Genomic DNA, 22,469 nt, shown 5'->3' on the forward strand with positions numbered 1-22,469 from the left:
CAGTGTCTTGCCTTGCCTTATATCCTCCTTTGCACCTAGCACAAAACTTCATAAGAGACTGACAGATGCTAAGAGGAGGATATATCAGATGAAAGAGATGATGATCGTATACTGAATGCAAACAGCATCAAAGCCCTTTTTGCCTCAGGTGACCGGCTGTGTCACCTGCCAGGGTTTTGACTGGCCCATTGTAGAAGTCTCCCCTGCTCTCCAGAAGTTGTATGTACGTCTAGAATACAAATCACCATAATGTAAAGTAGGGGCAGTTCTATAAATTTCCACCACAGCCAGAGGAGGGCCAACTGCCTATATCTTTCTTCAGAATCTAATACATATCATCAAGTTTTATTATCACCCAGGCCAGCTGCCAGTGGTACCCACTGAACGACCCAGGTCTGACATGAGGAGCTGAGTAGCTCCAATATGGCCTGAAGGCCCCTTGAGCTGAAGGTCCACGAGCAGGGTGACAGTGAGAAAGCTGGCATTGGAGAGCTTAACAAAGCGTCTAGGGTCTCAGGATCAAAAACTTAATGCTGCATAATATACTAACGCTCACGCTAACTGGAATGAGAGGATTGATGTTGCCTTTTAAGCTGGAGAAGCTCAAGCAAAACTGTTCAGCCTCACCCTGATTCCTAAAAATAATAGCTAATATTTATTAGACATTTAGCTTTATGTGCTAGTGCTTGACATGCGTATCTCATTGAAACCTTCTAAACTTTATGAGTGAAATACTACTTTTAGTCTCATTTGCCAAAGAGGAAATAGATGTGAAGATCAATTAATAACATTCCCAAGATCACATGGCTGGTTAGTAATGGCGCTGGGATTCAAATCCAAGCAGTCTGAATCTATGGCCAGTTGTTCAGACAATTAGCTTTTTTGCCTCCTTGATGGCAACTTCCAGTGAATATAAAGGACTCTCATTTTTCTCTCTCCTGTCACCCCCATCATCAATATTCTCTGTAAGGGGCAATTTCAAATAGCTCTAGGCCTTCTACACTTAGCTGAACTTCTGAGCCTCTTAGAATTTTTTGCCTGAGGGTGGGATGGGGAGCTTTTCAAAGACCTTGGTCCATTTGCAGGACACTGCTCCTGTGCTTAGTTAGCATCATTAAGAATATAAAAGGGGCTTCTGACAATGTCTCCTGCCCTCCAGTTATATACAGCCTTGCAAACACCAGTTTCCTTGAATAACTGGAGAACAGGCCAATATATAATCACATGACATGATATAGTTGTCTAGGAGAACGGGACAGTGAATGCGATAAGGAAATATAAAAGGATTGCCAGGCAGTATTAAAAACCATTCAAGGTTAGTGTTCACGTATTTAAATGAGACTAGTTCACATATTTAAATTAAAAGGTGACATTTTCTAGTCACACTCAGCTATGTGAGTGCAGCTGTACCATAGACAGAGAGTGCTATACCTGGATTGGGGTTTTGCTAAGCAAGTATCATAAATACCGTTGAAATATATTCAAGGGAGTGATTATAGTGGTTGACCATGGAGGTCACTTGCACCAGGTAGAAAGGGAAGATATGAGGGATGTGGGACAGGTGTCAATGAATTGTAGATCCCAGCCAGTATGGGGACCAATGGAATCAGGATATGAGAGGGGCAACAAAAGTGCTGTGGAAGATCAGAAAAGGTACCATTCATATGGGCCAGAATAGTTGGGGGAGTTTTCCTTGAAGGTGGTAGTATTTAGTCTGAGAATAAAGAACAGATAAGAACCTAGGTTGATTAGACAAAGGATAGAAGATAGAAAACTGAGGGATATATGAGCAAGGGCATGAAGCCTGCACTGAAGATAATGAATGTAGGAAATAGGAAGGAAACCAGCTCTACTAGGATATGAAAATCAGGTTGAGGGCTGTAGGGCATAAAGTTTGATAATTAGTGTTGCTAGATGATGACTCAGGTACAGGGAGTACAATGACTATTTCTAGTCCCCAAATACTCCAAAACAAATCTGTACTTTATTCCTTTGTTTGCCTGTGACTGTGAGTAAGGTCTCTGCAATTTAAATGAACAATATTACCCCTGTTTTAAAACCTTGTCACATTTTATCAGTACCTTTTCCCTCTGCTTCCAACACCTTTTATTGGCTGCAAATGGTGAATTTATGTGTTTGCTTACAGTGTTCTGTGTTGAATACGTAATTTAGCGCAGCTACAGTTGACTGAAGCAGAGACCCAAGATACATTTCAAAGCTTCTAAAAACTTAACCAAAAATGTCCAACTGAATAGACTTAAACAGTGACCTAAAGATGTCAGTGCCGTTTCTAATTAAAAACAACCACAAATTATTAAACTTTATATAACCAAGCCAATTCCCCATCTTCCACATCATTTACTCATTCAACATTTGAGCACCAACAATAAGCCAAGAATCATGGTAGATAATAGGGATATAGAAGGAAAAGAAACAGCCCTTCCCAGACTAGTGTGTAAGACAAACCAGCCCTTCCCATACTAGTGTGTAAGACAAGACAAAGGTACTACTAAGAAGATAAGTGCTACAATGGAAGTAAACACAGGGAGCAATAGCAAAGACTTCTTACCTGGGAGCAGATGAGAAGCCAAAAAAGATGTTGGAAAGGCATTGGCATTTCAGCTAAGTTTTGAAATTCCAGCAGTGGTCATTTAACAAGCTACAAAGTGACAGAGGGGGTTCCTGGGGGAGGGAACAGCAAATGGAAAGTCTCAGCTGAGAGGAAGGCTCCTATGAGAGAGGAAGAAAGCTCCCAAGTAATTCAGGATCTTGGAGCAGCAAGTAGGGGAGAGTGGGGAGCTGAGGCAGGAGGAACAAGGCTGGCCGGACAAGAAGACTGTATGTATGTGTTCTATAATGGATGCAACTTGGAGTCATTGATATAATTCAAGCAAAGGAGGGAGGGTAGAGAATACAAAATCGAAAGCTCATTCTTGTGGCAGGGTGGAAGACTGGGGCAAGGAAGTCAGTTAAGAGACTTTTGCAGTCACTCGGGTGAGAAATGAGAGGGCCTTGAACAAATGGGGCTGTAGAGGAGCAAACCAACAACCGTTTAGGAAGTGGACTCCATTAGATGTGGTGACTGATTATGTAGGAACTAATGGAGAAGAGGAACCAAAAGATGTTTTCCATCTTCCAAAGATCTCCCTGGGGTACAAAATCAATTTATTCCTTAGATCACTCTAGAAGTCTGAAATTCCAGTAAAAAGTTGAGTCATGAAGCTTCTTTTTTATCCAGGGGAGGGTGACCTTCTCTGGGTTTGGGCTTTGGATTTGTAGTCTCCAGAAGAAAGTTTGGACACACCGTCTTTAAAAAAATAAAAACAAAAACAAACCTAAATGTATTTGTTAAAGTTATTGTTTTTATGATAATTAAAAATAAATTACTAGCAATCTTATACAGCCATCTACTGAAGCTTTGTTTTCTGTTTGTCAAATCTTTAAAATGCCATGTGGCTAGAACTTTCTCCACCGATAGTCCCACTCAGTACTGCCTTCCTCATCCGATTAGCATGAGGCAGAGTAGTAGCTCAGCTATCTTTGTCAACTTCAGAAGGATGAGGAAATAAGAATAGCCGAGCTCTCCAACACGTGTTTGATATGATGAAATCACATTTGTCCTCAAAACAAGAAATATTCTTTGCTATTTTGATGGTTTGATTTTTTTTTTAATTCATCCATATGTGCCCAGATTCTAAATGACGAAAGCCATTCATTTCAACTACTTCAAGTGAAATAGAGTCATTGTTTGAAGAAAAGGTTATAGGATTATAGCTGTTATGTCTTTTCCACTGGGAACTGACTGGCCATGGAGTAGTCCCTGTGTGGTTCAGCCACACGGCTGGGTGACACCACCGCCTCAAGCCAGGGCGGGGCGCACACACACACACACACACACACAGAGCCCAGAAATTGCGGGAGACAACAGAAAAGAGAAATCTGTCATCTTAAAGAAAAAAAGAAAGAAAACCCCTAAAATTCCAACTTTTAGGTTCAAAGAGACAATGTGAGATGTGCAGCTGTGTGAAAAGCTGTTTCGCGTCACATTTCTCTTGTCACAGTTGCCGTGTGGGTCGTGCTGACTCAGCTTCTCTTTGTCTCGCTTTTCTTTGCTAACCCCAGGCAAGATGCTGCAGTGCAGAACTGGGAGAGTGACCTCCGTCCCAATGCCAAACGGATGACTAAAATAAACATAGAAAACCAAATCGTTGTCTCTGGACTCAAACACCCATTTTGTTCATTTGAGGCTTCTGACTTCCTTTTGGGACTGCTTTCTTGAGATGCCCAGATGTGGCCTTCAAAGTCTCTTTCTTGTATGAGTTTGCTTTTTAAAAAGTTATGTAAGCCATATGTTCAAGAGTCTAACAACAGTACTCGTTACTGGCTGGGTTAGATGATGGATAGAAGCACAGTACAGGAGAAGATGAAGAGCACGTCGAGCTGCATCTCTTGAGGAATTGAAGCTGCTTTAAAATGTGTGCTCAGAATTCCTTGCCTGATCTTTGGGTGGAGTGATTTGAAAGTTTTAGCATTGTGGTCACCATTTTTCACATGTGGAAAGGAAACAGACTGGTTAAGTGAGACTGGCATAAAAAAGTAAAATATATTAGGGTTCACAGAGTTTTTTTTTAAATCACGATTAACCCTTCGATTTTTCCATGGAGTTTTCGTGTTACTGTTTTTGCCTCATCCCACTATATTAGGCTAAGAATTATGGTACTTAAGCCTTCCTGAGTTGTTGGGAAAATATAAAAGCCTTCTAAGGTCCAGCTGTATCAGTTAGAACTCTTTTGGTTGCAGGTGACAGAAACCCATCTCAAACTGGCTTAAGCAGAAAGGAAATTTATTGGCTTATATAACTGATAAGCCCAGGAGTATGCCAGCTTCCAGTATGGTTGGATCAAGATGTGTAATAATGACATATGGAATCTTTCTCTCTTTCTCTCCAAGTCATAGATCTCCTTTCCTTTATGCTGGCTTTCTTTTTGGATGTGGTGACAAGATGACTATCAGCAGCCCCAGGCTTGGCAATACCAGTAGAAAGAGATTCTATTTCTATGTAATCCTTTTAGCTCTCATAGCCTGACTATGTCATGTGCCCATCCTTGAACCAACCACAGTGGTCAAAGGCTTGCAATATGGTCAGCCTGCTCTTACTGGAGCCTCACTCAAATCATAAGGACAGTTTGAGAAGATGCATAGTTTCCCAAAGAAAAAGTGGGTTACTAATACCAAAATGGGAATGGGTGCCATAATAGGCAGTGTTGGCAACCTGTCCAAAATCCAGTTTCCCCTTCTTCCCTGCTCACTAAACCCTGATTATGCTTAGGTATTTACTCCTTCCCATGTGGCTATGGACTCCAGGTAAGAGGTAAAGGGATGGGGAGGCTGGCCAGGCACAGAGTGTCAGAGTCCAAGCCAGAGGAGGACGGCATGCAGTACATAGCACAGCACTGATAACATGTCATAGTCCGAATGCCGTGAGGCAGGCATCCATGCAAGAAAGGAGGTGGTGATGGCTTACAGGAGATTGGTTACATACAGGGGAATTGCTCAAAGGAGTAATACATTACAAATAATTGGGGCCAGGTTTGTCACTGTTGGAAAAGGGAGTTACAGGAATAGAAAAGGAGAAAACTAGTGAACCTCGTGGTGTTGGACTGGAATTGGAGGTTATCATTGTGAATTTACAGTTTTTTAGCTGAAACTAATATAATATTGTGTGTCAATTACATCTCAATTTTTAAAAAGTTAAAATCACCAGGGGGTGCCTGGGTGGCTCAGTCGTTAAGCGCCTGCCTTTAGCTCAGGTCATGATCCCAGGGTCCTGGGATAGAGCCCCGCATCCGGCTCCCTGCTCAGCAGGAAGCCCGCTTCTCCCTCCCCTACTCCCCCTGCTTGTTCCCTCTCTCGCTGTGTCTCTCTCTGTCAAATAAATAAATAAATAATCTTTAAAAATAAATAAATAAATAAAAATAAAATCACCAATAATGGGGCAAATCAACATTATGTGCCTCTCATATGATGCACCAAGAAGAACATCATGTCACTTCTATAGTACTTTGGCTCAAAATACATAACCTAAGTCTAATCATGAGAAAATACCACACAAACCCAAATTAAGAGATATCTGCAAAATAACTAGACAGGACTCCTCAGAAGTGTCAAGATCAGAAAAGTCAAAGAATATGGAACTGTTCCAGATTAAAGGAGACTCCAGACTGGATCTTGAACCAGAGAAGTATCAGTCATGGCATAGTTAGTGAAATTTGAATAAGATCTATGGATTATCTTGGGTATATTAAGTAAAATCTATTATTAAAATTAATTTTACCTCTTTTTTATTTTTTTAACTTGATTACTAGAAAATTTTAAATTATGTACGTGACTCCCATTATATTTCTATTGACCAGCACTGATCTAGATCTTTAATATTTTCTTGGTACTGTGGGTCACCCACTCTGAATAGCTTCCTAGTTAACCTACTGACTGCATTTGCCAGCAATCAGCTCTTGGGAGTACACCTCTGGGGGCTTGTACTTGGGGCTTGACATTGAGGCAGTCCTCAGCAAGTTCAGAAAGGTAGAATGCCTCAGAGGAATGAATCTCATTTAGCGGCCCTTGGAGCTATCTATCTTCTTTGTTGTGGTTATTTTTGTTGCACTCATCTAGAAAAAAGATGGGAATATCAGTGTGACTTCCACCCTACAACTGAAGTCAGATAATCAGGGCTCTTGCTCATTTGTCTGATCTGTTTATCCCACCCAGTACTATCATAGTGGAGTAAGGAGTCTTAGACAACTATTAAAATGTTGTTACATATGATTTTTATCTTTCATTTTGTTAATGTGATGGATGACATTGATTGATTTGTGGATGTTGAACCATCCCTGCATCCCTGAAATAAATCTCCCTTGATTGTGGTGTATGATTTAATGTAGGTTGGATTTATTTGCTAATATTTTGTTGAGGATTTTGGCATCTATGTTCATCAAAGACATTAGCTGTAATTTTCTTTTTGTGTGGTGTCCTTGTCTGATTTTGATGTCAGGGTAACACAGGCCTGGCAAAAGGTGTATGGAAGCTTTCCTCCTCTTTGATTTTAGGTCTGTTAATATTTGCTTTATATATCTTGGTGCTCCTGTGTTGGGTCATATACATTTATAAATTTATATCTTCTTGCTGGATTGACCCCTTTATCATTATGTAATGCCCTTATCTGTCTTTTATTACAGTCTTTGTTTTAAAGTCTACTTCATCTGATATGAGTATGGCTATACCGGCTTTATTTTCATTTCCTTTTGCATGGAATATTTTTTTCCATCTCTTCACTTTTAGTCTGTGTGTGTCCTTACTTCTGAAGTGAGTCTCTGTAGGCATAATATAGATGGATCTTGTATTTTTATCCATTCAGCCACTCTATGTGTTTTGATTGGTGAATTTAGTCCATTTACATTTAAACTCATTAATGATAAGTATATACTTTTTGCCATTTTGTTTACTGTTTTCTGACTGTTTTTGTAGTTCCTCTCTCTTTCTCTCTTCTTCTTTTTCTCTCTTTCTTTGTGGTTGGACGGCTTTCTCTAGTTTTATGTTTAGATTCTTTTCTCATTTTGTGTATTTAAGTTTATTCCTTGTGGTTACCATGAGGTCACATAAATACCCTATGTAAATAGCAGTCTGTTTTAAGTTGATAGCAACTTAATTTAAAACACATTCCAAATTTTTCCCTTTTTATTTCCTCCTTCATCCCCACATTTTATATATAAATGGTGATGGATGGTAACTAGACTTGTGGTGGTGATCACTTTATATAGCATATACAGATGTGAATTATAAAGCCGTATACCTGAAACTTATATAACTTATTTTAAAAAGTTGTTACAGGGGCGCCTGGGTGGCTAAGTCGGTTGGGCATCTGCCTTTGGCTCAGGTCATGATCCCAAAGTCCTGGGATCGACCCCCACATCAGGCTCTCTGCTTGGTGGGGAGTCTGCTTTTCCCTCTCCCTCTGCCTGCCACTCCCCCTGCTCATACTCTCTCTCGCTCACTCTCTCTCAAATAAATAACTAAAATCTTTAAAAATAAATAAATAAAATACTTCCACCCTGATGGTAGGACCAAGGGAATGGCTCATGCTGTTTTCCCCAGAGAAGAAAAGCCCTGCTGGTATACCTCAAAAAATGTGCTAGCACTCACTGGGTTAACAGTCTTTTTTGTGCTTTTGATGAATACAGTCTCCATTAAATGTCTGAAAGCCAAATGTTGTGATCTTCAGAAGAAGTAAAAGCTTTCTAGATTTTATCAATTTGACAGGTGAAGCACATCTGCTACAATCAACCATTTTTTAGTATGTTAGTCTTACCACACAACTTTAGAAGCACATCTTCCTTCTTTTTAAATTAATTTATTGGTGTTCTAATGCCAGTTTACTGAACAAAGATTCTGGCAATGTCTCTGATATGTTATAAAATTCTCATATGAAGTAGTAGTTTTGGAGGCAAAAAAACACTGGTTTAGCTGCCAACACTTCCAGGAAATCCCTTTATGCTACTATATTTATGTAACCTTTGTGTCCAAAAACTGAAGGACCAATTAAAGTAAAGAAGTATATTCCTTGTATTGCTAATTATGTCATACTTTACATACAAAGAGGTCAATTAATAGACATCTACTACAATGATTTTTGTACAACATGGTACAAAGAAGAAAGCATATTTCAAAAGAATCCCAGAGCTGTAACATTCATCACAGATCTTAGTTTGCCTGAGTCTTTCTATGTTCCACAGCAGTAGTGGTTTAATATTCCAGGGCATGAGGAGTTATAAACCAAGGTACAACTCTTTCTTGAGTTTCTCAGTTGTTGCAGGAAAGAGAGAATGTGCATGGGGAAGGCGTTGATCAAGCGTAAAGAATGCCCAGACATATAAATTACAATGGAAAATGAGAAAAGGTTTAGAAAAGATTTGACAATTCTTTTGATGTTTATATCATTAGCCCTGGAGATTCTATTTTCATTATCAAAAAGTATTCATGAATGTTCATTGAATTTATGGTCTTATTCAAATTTGCTTCAACACCTAATGGGCCTTTGAATCATGTTTGTCTATTGCAAGTGTTTGATGAGCTTGATTAAAAAACACACACAAAAACAAAAATAAAAAATCAATCACAAACCAAAGAGTTCATGACCACTGATATGAGGTACATCTTCAAAGTGTTTTCTCTGTACCCTAACATTATGATTGAACTGAATACCTTGTACTCAATTTGATCATTTGATGAAAAGCTTTGGGCCCTATTTAAGTGTTGTGGTATAGCCTAAATATTATCCAACTTCTTACACCTAGATCTCTTCTAGAGAAAGGGAAAAAAACAATTGGTGGTTTTCATTCAGAAATTTTCAGAACTCAAATTATCCAGATTTTGAAGCTGATGATGACCAGCTAATGGCATACTCTTGGAATCCATCAGGTATTTACTTTTCTACTTCAACTTAAATCCATGCCATGCATTCCTGTTGGCCAAAAACCTGAACACAAATTGCCCAGGGAAATGTCTCCCATCTTTGTGCTCCAGTTAAAACCTATCCATCTCATAATTTTACTGCTGCCATAAAAGGAAATTTGTGTGTGACTTTTTTCCCATTGTAGCTGTCAAGAGCCTCTCTCTGTTTATTGAAACTCTGGGGAGTTTATTGAAATCCTGCTCTTGCCCTTTCTGTCCTTGTTTCTTTGGCACCACGGGTACAGAACACACTAGAACCATGACTGCCAGAAGTGGGTTGCTGGCTGGGTTCAGCAGTAATGGAAGCTCCAAGTAGAGCAAAATCACAGGGCCAAGCTCCACAGGTAAAGTTCACAGTTCATAAAGCCATTGTCTAAACACAATCTCATTTTGGCCCAGAGGATATGGGATAGATTGGTTTCTTTTGTGTGTGTTTCTCTATAACTAGGATCTATATAATCTGATAAAATCTAGAGAGAAAATTTTCCCTAGTGGGATTTCTTTTAAATTGTGTTTGCCGGGAGATGCGCCAGACCGAAGTCCTTTCTTCCACAGTGGATTCAGTGCAGGCAGCAGCACGCTGACCTTTCCCACCCTCTTCATTCACACGGTTCTAAGGAGAGGACCCACTTTTGTTCCTGGTGCTCATTCAGCCCTCAGCTGCTCTGCTGAGCCTACCAATTAGTGTTAATAATTGTGGCCAGAGTTTACGGTCTGGATGGATTCATTTCAGGAGCTAGACTACTAAGAAGGCATCTGATAGAACATGGAGGAGGCAATTGCACGAGGCTATATAATAGCCCAGGGGAGTGAGAGCTTCAAGTTTGGAAACTTCCTCTGTAAAAGGCTTTTCATGTTATATCAATCAACTCATTCAATTTGCCTCAAATTTTATTTGCTGCAATTGGAATAGCATAACAAGGCCAGGCATTTGTTTATGAAATTTCAACAACTGATTAGTTTTCCAAAAAATACTCAAAAATACTCATAGACATTTAAAATTCTATCCTGCTATCTATCAGATAAAAACTCTGAGAAGCTAATAATCCATTCCATTTGTTCTCACCCTACCACTAAGATGTGTTTAGTAAAGAATAGCTATAGATCAATAGTCTTTTAAAGATGATGAGTTCCAGGCCCAGTAAGATGAAGTAATTTGCTTTAGGTTAGGTGAACAGTAGGATCACTGGACTAGAACGCTCAGGGTGAAGGGAGCAAGGTAGAGTCATTAAGTGCATGGGTTTTAGCACCAGACTTGTCTGGATTCAAGGCTCACCTGGCTGACTTTGAGCAACCTACTTAACTTCTCTATGCCTCAATTTCCCTTTCCAAAACAGAGCTAATAGGAGTTTCTCACTTACAGGTTTGCTCTGAGGACTAGATGAGCTAATGTATGCCACATACCTAGAACAATACCTGATATGTGCTATATAAGAGTTTACTAAACATAAAATGCAGTGGGAGGGTAAAGACCTTCTGTTTTGCTCCTTATCTACTTACATGATCTTAAAAAATGTTTCTTTGAAACTAATTTGCACAACATTCCTGGGATATTGGGTAACTACTGGAGACCCAGGGTCGGGTCTGCCTGCTTGTCAGATGCACTGTGGTGGAGTTGTGACTTGTAAAGCACATTGCATAGTTCCCCATATCCACTACCAGAACTTATTGCTCATCGTAATTACAACACACTTTTCATCACCTGGTGTTAACGAGTATCATTTCATCTTTTGATCAGTGTTTTTGCTTCCAAAGATGGATTTATATTTTTGAAATTTCAATTCAAAAGGAAAATAAGCTCCTCATTCAGCACATATATTATGTAGATGTGACAATTATAGAGCTATAAAGAAGCATGCATACATGTTTAATGTGCAAATTACATGTGAGAGGTAACTCACAGGGGTCCAAACCTCCAGTTTCAAGACTCATAACAGAAACCAATGAAATATTTATGGGAGGAAGGAACAGACATCACATTTACATATGCCTATTCCGTGCTCGCTTCGGCAGCACATATACATATGCCTATTCTATCATGAACAGGCAATTTACACACACATTCACACACACATGTTCATATATTTCTCTATATAAAACATGACACTCCTGCTTCCTTTGTACTGTACAATGACAAATAGTCTTTCAAATGAAACATCACAGGAAAAAATTGTGGAATTACTAGGTCATACTTGAAGAGTATAATCAGGCTCTGCATCATAAATCTAAATTCCAGCTGTATTTGTCCTTATCTTCCTACCACACTTACATAGATGTGGTTTTGTTGGGTAATTACAATGGCATTTTTGAAACAGTATAAAAAGGTTCAGAGGTGGGGCGCCTGGGTGGCTCAGTCGTTAAGCGTCTGCCTTTGGCTCAGGTCATGATCCCAGGGTCCTGGGATCGAGCCCCGCATTGGGCTCCCTGCTCAGTGGGAAGCCTGCTTCTCCCTCTCCCATTCCCCCTGCTTGTGTTCCCTCTCTTGCTGTGTCTCTCTCTGTCAAATAAATAAAATCTTTAAAAAAAAAAAACAGGTTCGGAGGTGGGTGGGGATACTTACATATGTGTCTAATTCAGAAACTCTCACAAGCCACAGCAGGCCACCACCAGCCCTCCTGTACCTTTTCCCCAACATCCCAGGGGAGAGGGAGGATGTCCTAGGATGCAAAAAGGAAAAACACATACTCCCTAATTCTCATGTTTCCCATGAAAAGATGAGTAGAAGAGGAATATTCCAGCCTCCCCCCACTTCCTCACTTATTAACTCATGAGAGAAATGATTTGTCTGATTGGTGAGTTTTGAGGAAGGACATGTTGGCTGGGCTGGCCCCTTCTGGGTTTTCTTGAGGAGCCAGCCTGGCCATGTGACTCTTACATTCTGGTTTGCTCTTCATGATGTGATAACCCTAGTAGACAGGGTGGTTTTTTGTTTGTTTGTTTGTTTGTTTGTTTGTTTTGCAGGGGGGCAGTTCAACCTGTGGGGAAGGTGGGGCATGGGATTTTTAGCAACCTCTTTGGCCACAGATCTAAAGCTAGAGCTGCAAATCAGTAATAAAGCTGGCATTTTAATCTTCATCTGTTTATCTCTGCGCCTTCATTTTTACATAGTTTAAACTCAGCAATCTCAGTTTGGATCCTTAAAATGCCCAGCAGTGCAGAATGATGAGTTAGGATCATGAAAGTTGCACATTTGCTGCCTTCTTCACCACCACCCCCAATAATTCTATCACATAGTATGTCTGATCAAAGGTTTCTTGGGTTAAGCAGTGAAGGGATTATAGTACAAATATTGGAATCCCAGGAAACAGAAGACACTGATTCATGGCAGGGAATAGACAGATAATTTGGTGTATGTCTCTGAGTGATGTCTTTAATCTGAAGGAACTTTACCAAAATACAGTGATGGAAAAATCCATACGATTTTGAGGAAACTACCTTTTGGGAGCCTAATAAAAATCCATAACACTGATGTCCATGGTAAGACTCTTCCAAGTAAATCATAGGTCTATCAAACTTAAGGAGAAGCAGTGAAGTTCACATCATTACAATGGCAAGGTCAAAGCTCAGCAATAACGACAAGGTTATACTCTGAGATAAAGACAGCAGAAGCAGTTGCTAATTAAAATAACCAGGTGGCAGAAAGCAGCATTAAATTGAAGGAAAATTAGAACATCTTCTGGGAACCAGCCAAAGGATAGGAGAGAACTTGGAAGCTACTTCTGGTGGCATTAGAAGTCTTAGCCATATCTTTTTTGTCTTTTTCCTTTGACTGGATTAGCATAACGGAAAACATTATAGGTTTACCCTGTGAGGTACCTATTCACCAAAGATGGTCTCCCAGTGAACCATGCCTCCCAGTACTCATGCCTCTATGTACCCCCTGTTCTTGACTTCTACTGGTTATCACAGAATCAATAGAATGCACTGGGATTGATGCTGCATGGCTTCCAAGGAGGCTAGGTCAGAAGAAGCCTTGCAGCTTCTACCTTGATCCCTTGGAATGCTTTCTGTAGGGCAGCTACCATATGAGACCTTTGATTAACCTGAGACTTCCATGCTGTAATGAAGCCCAAGCTAGCCCCATGGAAGGGCCATGTAGAGAGATATGCCCAGGTAGTACCCAGCTATTCAAGCCATCTCAGCCCAGGCACCAGACATGAGAGAAAAAACACTCTTGAATATCTAGTTGAGTCCTCAGATAACTCCAGTTCCAGCCAATATCTAACTTCAACTGCATTAGAGACCCCAAATCAGAATCACCCAATTGAGCCCAGTAAATGCACAGAATTAAGAGAGATAAGAATAAATTATTTTAAATCACATTTTCTAAAAAAGATTTATTTATTTATTTGAGAGAGAGAGCATGTTGGAGAGTGTGAGCCAGGGGGGAGGGACAGAGGGAGAAGAAGAGAGAATCCTTACGCAGACTCCCCGCTGATTATAGGGCCCAATGTGGGGCTCAATCCCAGGACTCTTAACACCATGACTTGAGCTGAAATCAAGAGTTGGCCGCTTAATTGAAAGAGCTACCCAGCCACCCTAAAGAAAAAATTATTTTAAAATCATTGATTGTTTGGGTAGTTATCTACAGCAGCAGATAATTGAAACAGCCTTCACAACATGGGGTATGAAATTGTTTGTAGTAATATCACTGAACTGCTACAGCCAGGAAAGATTCCAGATGGGATTGCAATAAAGTTGGCATCTATGTTTTTACCCAATGGGGGTATCCACTTTCAGTTTGGATTCCAATCATGGAAGTTGCTCTTCCCTCAAAAAGGAGCAAAAGCAAAGAAACTAAAAAACCATCATTCCCATCTGTTGGTCAGAAAAAAAAGGGCCCTCATTATTGACTGGCAAATAGAGTAATTCTTGGGAAAGTATGTGACCTGTGGAAGGTATTTACAGGGAATCTTTGAGAATTTAAACCTTAAAAAAAAAAAATACAAATGTTTAAATCCAATACATAAAATGAATTTGGCACAATTGCAGATGGAAACTAATAAAAACCCTGCAAAAGTAGTAAGGCTCTGACATAAGAATACCCTAGCACAGACCACACTGGGATAGAAAGCAAACAAAAGAAAGACACAGGGCATAACATTAAGTTCAAGAGCTTAAGGTTTGGAACCACAGATCGGGGTTTGAATCTTGTCACAACCACTTACCAGTAGTGTGATCTTGGTCTAGTAACTTAACCTCCATGAGTTCATAATGGGTAATCTTAGTACCTAATATAAAACCTTAAATGAGTATTAAATGAGATGATAAATACAAAATGCTTATGACCATTTCTAGAACACAGTAGGTCCTTAATATAAAGTAGCAATTGTATTATTTCAAATTATTTGAGTCATTTTTTGTATTTTTGCTTGAATAACGTAAAAGCCTACCACCTAATTAAGGGTTTTTACCAATTTCTTATTGAGGGAAAAACTAGAAGTTCACATCTCACTTTGTAGACTGTTGTATGAACTTATAAGTCTAGCAGTTAATGCTAGTGAAATAGAAAACCCCTGAGTTTCAATGACTTAATGTAACAGTTTATTTCTTGCTCACTCAGCACCCAAAATGAACACTTCTTATGAGTGAGACTCTTCTCCAAGTGGTGAGTCAGGGACGCATGTTTGTTTTGCTTTGTTATTTTGCCATCTTCAACATGCACCGTATCTACTTAGATAGAACCAGATAGGGGAAGACTATAGAGTATTATTCCATATGGAAGTCTTCTACGAACCTGGCTTGGAAGTGGCCTATGTCATTTCCACTCTCATTTTATTGACTAGGAATTAGACATATGGCCAGACCTAACTACAAGGGAGTTAGTAGTCTAGCTAAGAGCCCAGGAAATTTGGTAACCAGATAGTAATGTCTACTGCATAAAGTACAGCAACAAAATGACAAGCATATGATAGGAACCAAAAAAAAAAAAAAACGATAATATATTTTGTGGCAAAATGTATATACTCTGTCTAGTAGGTGTTCTTCTAATCCAAATCATTTTATTTCCAATGTAAAGAATCCTCTAGGGCACCTGGGTGGCTCAGTTGGTTAAGCGACTGCCTTCGGCTCAGGTCATGATCCTGGAGTCCCGGGATCGAGTGCCGCATCGGGCTCCCTGCTCAGCAGGGAGTCTGCTTCTCCCTCTCCCGCTCCCCCCCCCTTGTGCTCTCTCTCTCTCTCACTCTCTCTCTCAAATAAATAAATAAAATCTTTAAAAAAATAAACATAAAAATAAAATTAAAAAAGAAAAAGAATCCTCTAGATCAAGATGTAGATTTGTAGGGCTTAGCCGACATTATCAAGATTCTGGTGCCTAGAGCCAAAAAAAAAGAGGGAGAGAGAGAGACACAAGTGACACTTTTAACAGATGGTTGCTTTAATGAGCTTTATTTCTGTTCAGGTGTCCTACATATTATATAAATTCCCAAGTTAAGGGCAACCTAAGTTTTCATGCAAAAAAATCCAAACTATATTTTTTACACATTTTATCCATTAGTATGTTTCCTCAGCAACTAATTTATTGAAATTGAGATGCCATGTACACTTGAGTAGATCATTCATTCATACATTCAGTATCTTTCATACTTCCAGAGACACAGAAGCTATAAGAGAGAGAATAGAGGACACATTGATCTTAAACTGGTTACAGAGCTGCAAGTTAGATAGACTAGAATATTTGGAAAACAATTTTAGGAAAATTTAAGGTAGAATAGCCTGGTATAAACATGATGACCACGTTTTCTAGGTCAAAATATCAGAACATGTGGTCTGACAATTTCTTGTTATTGATTTGTGAATTTGTTCATATGAAACTTCACAAAGTTGTACTAAATTGGACATTTCGCTGACTACATGATGCAGTGACTTCCAGTTTAAAACTTGGGGTCTTTTGTCTAAAGACACTCAGGCAAACTTGAGATTCTTCCACTCCATTTCTATCTCCTTAAGGGTGGTCTAAAACCTCAGGATACAATCAATCAATCAATCAATAAAAACCTCAAGGTATATATCACATAGGTAATGTCCTGGCATGGAGGAGGGGATGTGCTTGTCTTTGTACAGGGCCTCCCTTGAGTTGTTCATTTCACTCTTCTGTTCATTGGCCTCAGTAATTAAAGGGCTCCAGTGACCTTTTTCTCTTGGCTTCTGGGTCCAGCAAGGTCACTTTGCATTTACTACCAACACTGAGTCTCTCCAAGTCAGCTCGTTCAGGCCCCCAGGCCCATCTACTGAGGTAGTTACTTTGCATTTCATGCAGCACAGTGGGCTTTGCAAATGCCCAGCTATATCCTTGGAAGCCACGTAATGTTTCTTCTGCTCTGAGATTCAACTCTTGCCCAATTTATTTGGAGTTTCTCTCTCTCCGCCAACTATCCCCACTCTACACTTTAGGACTTGGCCTAGGACAGCACTGGGCTGTTTCTCAAAGACAATCCATGACGAACCTTAGTCATAGTCACTCAGCTTCTTTCCCACCACCAGCAGGAAAAAAAAATGTACTTCCTATTCTATTTGTGAAGAGATTATTTTTACCATTATGGTGCCTTCTTGGCACTCTGGTTTTCATGCAGGCTGTTCTCTCTCTCACACTTGGCTCTTGGTATTAAAAATAAAGGTTTTAGAATTAAAAACAATTCACCAAAAAACCACTTCTGTCTCTCTGACTCTGTTTCACTCCACTCAAAAGTGCTTTGGCTTTCAGACTACTGCCTCTGTTACATATATTTTTTAAAGTTAAAAGATTAAAGCCAGGAATTTCATTAGTCTCTGCGTCACTCTAATCTGGAGAAGAGTACATATCACCTGTTCTTGGTGCTGCTTGAATGACGCAGAAAGGGCAGGGGTAAACGAGATTTTTTTCAAATACATGATTTAGTACCAAAATATTTGCTGTTGCAGAATTATAAAATATTAATTCATTTAGATAGGCTACTTTTATTGAAAAGAATGAAATAACATGAAACTGAAACTGTCCTAGAAAAATCTCAATTGTATGGTTGCCATAAATTGCATTCTACATATGTAAATATTGAGGGAATTCACTGTTTGCCAAAGACTCCCAGGGGTCAGAGAAAGCTATGTGGTTAGCCAGCCACCCGGTTACCGGCAGCAGGTAGCTGTGCCAATGGACAGATGGGCCTTTGCGCTCTCTTTAAATTCCATAAAGTGATGTGTTTGCATGTCTTAAGTATCATCCTGCTGATAGTGAATCAATGGTTCTCAAATTTAGTGCTCAGAAGAACCATCCAGAGAGCTTGTTTAAAAATACATTTTATTGGGGCGCCTGGGTGGCTCAGTCATTAAGCGTCTGCCTTCGGCTCAGGTCATGATCCCAGGGTCCTGGGATCGAGCCCCGCATCGGGCTCCCTGCTCTGCGGGAAGCCTGCTTCTCCCTCTCCCACTCCCCCTGCTTGTGTTCCCGCTCTCTCTGTGTCTCTCTCTGTCAAATAAATAAAATCTTTAAAAAATAAATAAATAAAAATAAAAATACATTTTGTTAAAATAGTACAGACTCCTGAACTCTCTGTAGAGATTGCTTAAGCCAGAGGTTGGATCCACTAAGCAGTTTTAACAGACACCCAAATAATCCCAATTCAGGGGGAGTCCTCAAACCACACACACCTTGAGAAACATTGTCTCAGATCGGGGAAGGGAAATGCCCATTTACTCAGCTGCCTTGCTGCGTACTCAGTAATCCCCTAATTCAGCATCATCAATCATCACCCACACATGGATGGCAATGATTCTATGGCTTGCCAGGGTTCACTTAGAGAGCCTACCTGCTGGGGCAGGCGCGTGCCACCCACAATCTCCCATGCAGAATCGGCATCTCAACGCCCCCTGTGGTTCAAAGATTTGCTGGACATGTAGGCCATCTGGACACAAACACACAGCAGGTAGTGATAGGATTGCCAACTAAACTGTCTATAGAGCTGCAAGCTTTTGTTCAGCAGTTGGCCAGCTTCTGTGCCTTGACAGTGAGTTATCATTTTTAGAGGTCTGATTTTTTTCTCTATAGGGAGATATTCTCTCTTAATTCTCTCTTTAAAAATTAGCTGTTATATGTGAAATATTCTTGTTGCTACCAAGATACGCTGAAAATCATACTGGATTCGTTTGAATACAAGGTATGATAGGAAGATTATATTTGTCTTCACGACAAATGCAGAACAGTAAAGCAATGGGTGATTTATTATTGTTAATATTTGTTGCTATTATTGTTGTTGTATTGCTGCCAGCATTTCTTAAGGGGTCGCAATGCACTAGAACCATCTCATTTCTGAACATGTATAAAAACATGAAATATATACTTTTCTTCCCATTTTATAACATCAATAATTCCCAAGATATTCAGAGGGCGTTTTATTCCATTCTAAAGGTGCTACATTTACAAACATTCATCTAGGTGGAACAGATAATGAGTGCTCAAGTGCATTTGCCAACTCAAATTGTTTGTAATAACTGGAACCAGGAGAGCTTGTGGGTAATATATTGGACTGGAACACAAAAGGAAACCTTACAGGGCTTTGTGAAAATAAATAGTGCTTGTTTTAAAGTGCCATACTGGGAGGGGAATTGTTTACTATCACAAATTACAAATTGTGAGATAAAACAAAATGGAAAAATGCAGGGAGCCTCTCTGACTTCCTAGCAGTGAGACTTATTTAATAGTGAGTTATGTTCTGCCAAGAAATAAAAAATCCATACCAAAGAGGCATTGAAAACCAGCCTGAACAATGCACTAGAAAATGTACGGTGACATCCTTCTGAAAGGAGGAATGAATGGACTGACTAAGCTTAATACCCCTCAGGGTTCCATCTCATTCACTGCATTTCAGCATTCTAGGATCTAATGTTCCAAGGTAAATCATTTCTTCCCATACATATGTCAGCACAGGACACTATTAAATTCAGAAACCTGCAGAAATTAATTATAAAATTGTTGTCATACATAGTGAAGGTGATAGAAAACATCCCAGTAATTTAAGTTCTCTAGGGAGCCCACAGTGAATCACTTGTCTTCGCCACTGTTAGACTCCACCTCACTTCCCTCTGCCTTCTTCCTCCAGCCTTCCATAGCTCAGTCCATAATTTCCTTCAGCCTTGTTTTAGTCCTTAGGCTAATTCAAATACCCTGCCCTCTCACTCCTTCCCCCACTCCCCATCTGATAGGGCTTAATATTTAGTCCATGATTAGGCTAGGGCTTTAGAAATTCAGTGACTACTGTGGCACCCGTGAGTTCCTTGTCCACAAGCTTGGATCCTTGCTCACTATTATTGCCATAAGTAAACAACCATGATCATGCAGACCTTATGGCCAAGTTCCAATAATGACAACTACCTTTGCCGACACTTCCTACTGTCGTCACGATGACCCTATGGCCTTATACCTATGGGATAAGGTGCTAAGTCCCTCCTCCAGGGTTTTCCAAGGCCCCCCCCCCTTTTTTTAAATTTTAGTTAGTTAATGTATAGTGCAATATTGGTTTCAGGAGTAGAATTCAGTGATTCATCACTTACGTACAACACCCAGCGCTCATCACAAGTCCAAGGCCCTTCTTAAAAGACAGTATCTTTTTCTTTGCAAGAACACAATCTTAACTATGAGCCTAAGAGTCCATTAGGGCACATTTACAGATATCTGGGTCCAAGTTTGTCCAAATGAGTAAGATCTCATTGGTCCTTGGTTTCAGATATATTTGTCCAATCCTTTCAATTCAAGCCTTTTCAGATTTAGGCCCTCTTCTGTTTTACTACCCAACAAATCTATCTTCTCTTCCTAGTTTCATTTTGTGAATAAATACTGAAGAAGTAGTGGCTCTATCAAGTTCTTAAGGACTCATCAAGACCTCGGGTACACTTTGCCCAACGTCTTTTACACCATCAGGTCCTACCTTATCTCTAATATTTTTATAAGACTTGCTTCTGTTCTAACTCTGTCTCATCCTTTTCCCTGATTCTTTTAATTCTCCTCTCTGTTATCTGCTCATTTGGAGGTCCAGAACCCACCTGTCTCTCACAGGCACCCAATCTCTCCTTACTGTATAGATTATGGCTGCCAAAATAGCATATGTAAGCACAGAAACTTCCAAACAAAGAGTATGAAATGTATAGTGTGTCACATGCAAACTAGAGAGTTAGATGGGAGGAAGCCATTCCCATAATTTAAAAAATTAATTTAGGCCTTAAAAGTCTAGTATGGACATGAGCTTACTATAATTAGATTTATCTCAAATGTAGGTGCTCACAAAGAAAAAATGCAAGTGGCCATTTACTATAGTGGTGAAATTAAACAGAATGCTAACATGCAAGACTGTTGGGGATGAGGGAAAATGAATGCTGTCATTTATGATTAATGGAAATGAAAAGCAGTATGTATTTAGGGGAAAGCAGTTTGGCAATATCTATTGAAATCTAAAAGGCACATACCTTTAACCCAACAATCTCACTTTAACAAATATTTATTGAGACCCTCATCTATGTTATAAACTAAGAAAATCATATTGAACAAAACAACTCCTGACCCTCATGGAATGAGCATTAATGAAGCAGACAGAAAAGTTAATCAAATCACCTAGGAGATTAATGTTACTAAATTACACTGTGATGTATGCTACAAAGGAAAGGTGCATTATACACGTACATGGGGAACCTGATCATATCTGCAGGGTCAGGAAAGGCCTCCCTGGGGAAGTGAGATCAAAGAATGAGTAGGAGTACATTGGGAAAAAGAAAGGACTGTAGAAGTTAACGGGTTAAAAGAACGGGAAACATTCCAGACAGAGAGAACAGCACATACAAGCATTTCTTCCATCTGTTCATTTCTCACCACATCCACCCCTACCTAGTCCAACAGCTAAGCTCCTTCCCATATTAGGGTTTTTGCATTCTCTGTCCCCTTTGCCTGAAATGCTCTTCCCCATGATCTCTGCATGTTAGCTACCTTTTCCTTCAAATCCCAACTATAAGAGAGGCCTGTTCAGGGAGGCTTCCCTGCTCACCCAATAAGGAGGAGTCAGTTAGTAATTCTCTATTATAGCATGAGAGCAGAAAATAACAATGAACAATGATCACTGTCTTATGTTTGTCTTGTTTATTTTTGTATTTTACTTTTTGTATGCCTTTTCTCATTCTACCCCTCTAGAATATAAACTTGGTTAGAAGAAGAAACCCTTCCTGTCTTTTTCATTGATATAACCCCAGAGTCTTGAAGTAAACAAATAAAGATGTTCTGCAGATGAAGGGAGCGTGGGAGAATATTGGAGGAACGGAAAAAAGGCTTGGTGTGGATGAAAGGCAAAAGTGAGGAGGGAAGGTCAATCTGATGGAAACTTGATTAGAGCAAGGGAAGAATAGGCAGCTGAACTCAATTAGGAAGATTTTACAATGAGGAGAGACGGTAGCAGCATGAATTAATTGGGAGCAGTAGAGAGAGAGAGAAGTGGATGGATGGAAGAAATACTTAGGAGGTAAAACCATGCTTGGTGATAAATGGTATAAGGGTAATTATTTCTACTGTGCAACCATTTGGATGGCAGTACCATTCACTAGGATAGAAGATACTGGGGTAGACGGGGTTTGATAGAATTATGAGTTTAGTTTTAGATAAAATGAGCAGAATTTATGCATCTTGGGTCATGAAGAAGGGAATGGAGCAGAAAAATAAATCAAAGTAATCTAAAAACAAACAAATGTGTTGCAAGCTACATGGTTCTATAAAACAGAGAGGTCTAATGTGAAGATAGGAATATAGGTGCCACCTGTATGCATGGTGAGTAAAGCCTTAGTCATTGATGAGACTGTCTAAAGATGGAATATAATATGCAAAGGGAAGAGTATCTAGGTTGAGCTTGAGGAGGTTGCACTGAGGAAAATGTGGTAGCAAACTACATTGAGAAGGACCTACGAAAGAGGGAGGAGGAAGAGCAGAGAGCCGTCCAAGGGACAGAGAAGATGCT

Source organism: Phoca vitulina, unplaced genomic scaffold (genome assembly GCF_004348235.1).
Source record: "Phoca vitulina isolate PV1807 unplaced genomic scaffold, GSC_HSeal_1.0 scaffold1, whole genome shotgun sequence".
NCBI classification, from domain to species: domain Eukaryota; kingdom Metazoa; phylum Chordata; class Mammalia; order Carnivora; family Phocidae; genus Phoca; species Phoca vitulina.